This window comes from Octodon degus, unplaced genomic scaffold (assembly GCF_000260255.1).
Source record: "Octodon degus isolate 3935 unplaced genomic scaffold, OctDeg1.0 scaffold00033, whole genome shotgun sequence".
NCBI classification, from domain to species: domain Eukaryota; kingdom Metazoa; phylum Chordata; class Mammalia; order Rodentia; family Octodontidae; genus Octodon; species Octodon degus.
In genome coordinates, this window is record NW_004524609.1 from 15,573,875 (window position 1) to 15,579,800 (window position 5,926).

Here is a 5,926-nt window from a genome sequence, read left to right on the forward strand (position 1 = left end):
TGGTCCTAGCCCTGCAAGGTCATTGAGGATTCAGGACATAAGAGAACCTGTGCTGTGACATCATGTAACTCAGTGGTCCCCCAAATTTTCTGTTCTAAGAGATTATGGGGCCACAGAGGAAAGTGATCGGTGATGTAGAGTGTGCCTATGGAGAGTCACATAGAAAGAAAAAAATTTCTCAGGCTTTCACAGAGAGCAATTGGTCAAGCAATGCCATTGACTCATCCAGATGGCTGACACTGTCAAAAGACCAACAAGGGGGGGCCGGGGAGATGGCTCAGTAGAATAAGTGCTTCCCTGGCAAGCACAAGGGCCTGAGTTCAATCCCCAGTTCCAGGAAAAAAAAAAAAAAAAAAAAAAAAAAAAGATTAACAAGCTGTTATAGGGGCTGGTGAGATGGCTCAGTGGTCTAAAGCACCTACTTAGAACAAGCTTAGCAAAGCACAGGGACAGCGGTTCAATCCCCCAGCACCACATGCCAGCCAGCCCCGCCCCCTGGTGGGCTGAGTTGGCCACACACACACACACACAAAAAATAAATAAATAAAAAATTTTTTAAAAAGATTAAAAAAAAAAACTGATTAACTTCAGTTTTCCTAACAAACCTACTATTGGGATAAGTGCTACTTTGACATAACAAAGACCACTGACAGTTGTTCCACCAAACACTACTTACTGGCATGTAAATATATTTCAAATTATGTAGCTGTAGCACAACTGGGAAAAATGTCAACTTTTTTGTTTTTCAGAATTAAGTCCCCCATGAAAATCAATCATTTAGTCACATTCTACTTTCCACTAAAGCATCCATCTGTCAATAAACACGTTTTTCTCTTTTCTCTAGCATTCCTTGGTGATTTTCTAAGTCTGGCAGAATTATAGGTCAGGCCTGGATGGTAGTGGATGTTATTAATCAGTATGGCCATGCAGGGAAGCCACTGCTGGTTTGATTTTTCCAGCCCCTTCCTAGAATGGCTTTCTTTCGTTCCCACACACTAGTCCAAACTGCTCAAAATGAAGGTGAAAACATACAAATCTCTTTGCCTCCAAGTTGTCCAAATCACTGAACAAGGATGACCAGAAATCTGAGAACTAGAGAGAGATGCAGAGAGGTGTATAACATCTATCATCACGTTATATTTTCCTCTCAATCAGGTTGACCGTATACAGTGTTCTCATAGTCTTTATCGCCATTACTTCAATAAAGATTTCTTATATATCTCCTTATGGTCCAGCCCTGTTCAAGGTACTGAACTCTTAGTAATGAAGAAAATTGATCAAAATTCTGCTTTTATGGGCTCTATACATTTTCGGTCAGTTTAAAACAAGGAGGTTTTCCTTCTCTACTTATTCACCACAGGAAGGCAGGAACAAAGGTGAATATTGATAAACCTGGAAAAAAGGCCGCAGAGTACCAGAGAAAGAAGGCTTGGGGAAGGTGAAGATGTGGAAGCCAGCCAGAGGTCATGTTGTAAAATGACAGTGCCAGCCTCATAGTCCAGAGCAACACCAACCACCAGGGGTCGCTCACGCAGCTCAAGGACAGTGGGAGGAGAGGCCAGGGCCATATAGCCATTCTCTGTGCACAGCCTGATGGCCCAGAAGCCAAACTCAGGCTCCTGCTGCATTCCATGGCCCCGCTCCACATTTTCCATACAAACTTCCACATCCCAAGCTGTTCCTGCTCCAATATCCACTTCGAAGTAGTGTCTTCCTGAGGTGAGGCCCTCACAGCCCAGGACACAGGGGAAAGTCATAAATCTCCTGGAAGAAACTTCGAGATTCCGCTGGCTCCATCCATGAGACGCCTGTCGCCGATCCTTGGACAGAAGTAGGCTGGGATGAGCTGTATCTGGATCCAGAGTCACTCCAACTTGATGGCATCTTAACATCTCTTTCACATCCAAGTACAGCTCAGCAACATCACACGCAGTCTGAACCTTCATGGGAAAGACCTGGGAAGCTTCCAGCTGCACAGCCCAAGCCCTGCTCAAGGTTTCTTTCACATTCTGTAGTACTTTCTGGGCAGAGCTCTGACACTTTTCCTCCAGTTCCAGGATCTGGCTCTTGAGCTCATCACACTTGTGCTGCACGGTGGCCTCACTCTCCCGCAGTCTCCTGAGCCTCTGCTCTTCTTCTTTTTCCAGCCTCCAGAGGTATGATTTTTCCTCTGCACATAGAAACTTGTGGAAATTCTTAAAGTCAGACTTGATGTTTTGTCTCCGAGTTTCTATCTCAACCTTCCATTTAGTTATTTCTGTTTCCATGAATGTTCTCTGATTCATGTATTCTTCTTCAAATTGACTCAGTTTTGTCAAAGCATGCTGGAGCTTTTCCTTGTAGCCCTGGCACACATCCGCTACCAGTGCTGTGCTGTGCTGTGCCCCTGGTGCTGCAGTGCCCACTCACAGCGCGAGCAGATGAGCTGGCCATCGTCCTCACAGAAGAGCTGGAACTGTTCTCCATGTTCCTCGCACACCAGCCCTCTCTGAGTCCTCCATCTCCTTGATGAGATCTATGAGATTTCCCAGCTGCTTCTTGGACCGCAGGCTGGCTATATGAAATGGGGCCCAACCCAGAGGACAGAAAGATGTCATCTGCCCCTGATTCTGTGTCTCTGGGAAAGGTACATCTTCATACATATCTGGCAGTAGCTGTGGCCACAGCTGATGCTCACTGGCTCTGTCATCAGGTTCAGACAGATGGAGCAGGCAGCCATCTCTTTCATCCTCTTGGTCCGAGTGCCCAAGGCCATGCCTTTTGCTGAGAAGCTCCAATGTTAGATCTACAGATGGAGACGAAGCAGCCAACAATTCCACAGGGATGGAAGTAGAGTTCTTAGGAGGCTGTGTACCAGGAAGTGGTTGCTGCTGCCCTCCACAGATCTTGCCGACCTCTCTTATATTCTGGATCTTCTGCGATGCAGAGTGAGTTCTGGTGAACACAAAAGGAGACAAAGGACAAGAGCCCCGAGCGAGCGGACGGATCCTCGCGCCTTTCGCCTTTCCCGACGGGGAGGGCGATCCTCTTCATTTACTCAACCCCATGGCTTTTACACTGCGAGAGACCTCCACGGTGGTAATTTGCCTCTTTCTTTGCAATGAAGCAGTAGCAAGGAAGAAGGCAAACCTATCTTTTTTTTTTTTTTTTTTGGCGGAACCGGGGATTGAACTCAGATCCTTGCATTTGCCAGTAAAGCGCTTATCCTACTGAGCCATCTCCCTGGCCCCAAACCTCTCTTATCTTGTGATCACTCTAATGAGTGTCAAAAAGAGGGTGATTTCTCGCTGGGGGTTTGGCTGGCTGTAGAACACTTGCCTAGCAGGCTAGAAGCCCTGGCTTTGGTCCTCAGCACCAAAAACAAAAACAAAAAAACCTCCCTGAAAACTCCAACGCACTATCTTGAGTACAAGGTCAAGTCAGCAGCATAAGCACCTGTCTGGCAAGCGAAGTCCCTAGTTCAATCCAAGGTACCCCCCCAAAAAAGGAGGGAGATTCCTTCCCAGCAGCTGACACCTCTTTCTGATTACACCATGCTCAGACTGAGCTATGTTTCATCATGAACCAGTGTGTGTAGACCCTGTAGATTGCAGTAGTCTCTAAAATGGTGCATTCTCATTTTTGCTGTTCTGTTTGTATTCCAAAATGGTCTCTTTGGGGCTGGTGAGATGGCTCAGTGGTCTAAAGCACCTACTTAGAACAAGCTAAGCTAAGCAAAACATAGGGACCGCGGTTCAATCCCCCAGCACCACATGCCAGCCAGCCCTGCCCCCTGGTGGGCTGAGCTGGCCACACACAGACACTAAATAAATAAATAAATAAATAAATAAATAAATAAATATTAAAAAAAAAAACAAACCTTGTCTCAAACAGACAAAAGAGAAAAAATAATAATAATAACAAAATGGTCTCTGTCTCTTTCTCAGGGTACTGGAGACTGAATCCAGAGCCTTTATACTGAGCTGCATCTCCCCATTCTTTTCCTTAATTAATTAAGAGACAAGATCTTGCAAAGTTGCCCACGCTGGGCTTGAATTGCCATCCTCTTGCCTCAGCCTCCCAGAATACTGGGATTACAAGAGTATACCACCACACATGGCTCAGAAAGGACACCTGTGCTTCAGTACTAACGGTCATTTAACCTGACTTCACAACTCTCTCTTTAGTGACAGTCCTCAGTATGAAAATCTCCGAACTGTGCGACTTCTCCAGTTGCACTTGGGGGTCTGCTTGATGTGTGGACCTTATAGGATGAACCAGCTAGGAAAACAGAAGCACCTCCTCATTCTTCCCAGGAAGGGCTAGATTGAGACTAAGTGTGCAGATCAAAGGCTCTGGAAAGAGTGACACACTTCCACCCAGTATGGTTGTACAGTTTGTTCTCAGTACAAATGTACAGACTGACAATATAGGTCAGGGCCAGGCCAGGTACAGAGATCTGTGCAGAGAGCTTGTACAGCCCTTGGTACCATAAGGAGCCTCTGAAAGCCTAGCGTTGTGCAGTTGTTTTCAGGATCCCAGGTCTGGAGTAAACTTGCTCTTTGTGATTATGGACCAAGACATAGATTTTTGTCCTAATGAGACCTGAATTGTGCACTTTACAGTGTGAAAAATAACATGAATCACTCAGTAATCATCTTGCACGTGTGTTTTCCCACAAGGGTCTTTTCCCAACATTGGCACGCGAGATGCAAAAGGGAAGAAGAAAGGAGGTAAATTGAGAAGAGCTCTGTGCTGGGGTGGATGAGGGGAAAGCAAAGTCTTTGTTTTTGGCAGACTGCTACATTTGGCCAGATACTTCCTTACTGGTAGATCCTCCTAATGAATACTCTGTTAACCTCAGCTCATCAGTAAGAGACCCAGGCTATGATTTAGATAGTTGAGGTATGAGGACTAGAGTCCTAGCCTTGTAGCTGTCAGAAGAAAGGATGACTCGTGATTCAGTCACTGTGTACACAGGCCTGAGGGAGTGTTGTAGCTCAAAAATCGAATGACAACGAGGCAAGTCCAAAAGTTAAAGAAGCGCTTTATTTTAGCTGATACCCAGTGGCAACACTGGCACAAAGTGCCTAAGTGCGCCCCGAAGGTGGGGAGCGTGGGGTTTATAAAGCTTAAAATCACAAAGCAGGCGGGGTACAACTCAGGGAGTTTAAGGAGACATGGCAGCTGCTGAGACTAGATATGGTTGGGGTCTGGAGAAGTTCTTGGAATTGGAGGGTGGGGCGAGGGCTTACAGCAACAGCTTGCAGAAACAGAAGTTCTGTGAGATGGGCACATTTTACAGCTGCTGACATGGTTCACTAAGACGGCGCATACAGAACAGGATGGTGGCGCTTTGGTCAGGTTATAACAGGAGAAGCTTCCACTGCTAGAAGTGTGGATTGGGGTTTGCAGCCTCGGCCCTTGGAGTCAGAGAAGCTGGCTTTTGCCTGCTGGGCTGCACAGGAGTGTCCTACAAGGAAACCCATGTAGGGTCGGGCGGGTTATCAGGACTGACTGTTTGACCACAACATGTATCATGGCCTGTCTTTAGGCCTAGCGTGAATCAGGTCTTAGGGAGGCCTTGAGAATGCTCAGGTTTATGGACCGGCCAACCCTGGACTGGGGCAGGAGTCAGCAGCTGGTGCAGGTCAAGGCCTTGAATGAGACAGGGCAGCTCCAGCTTCCTGCTACCTACTGGCTCTCTCTCTCTTTCTTTTTTTTTTTCTGAACCAGGGATTGAACTCAGACCCTTACACTTGCCAGGGAAGCGCTTATTCCACTGAGCCATCTCCCTGGCCCTCCAGAAGTTATACTTTTTTGGCTGGGGAGATAGCTCAGCAGCATAAGCACCTGCTTGGAAAGCGCAAGGGCCTGAGTCCAATCCCTGGTACAGCAAAAAATAAACTGCTCACTCACGGGAGCATGTTTGGGAGTTATAGTTTTT

At 46.7% G+C, this 5,926-nt stretch overlaps 1 pseudogene; it reads right to left on the reverse strand.

The window, feature by feature from the left end:
* Positions 1–1,347: 1,347 nt before the first annotated feature.
* LOC101580055 lies at positions 1,348–2,904 on the reverse strand (annotated as a pseudogene).
* Positions 2,905–5,926: the final 3,022 nt, after the last annotated feature.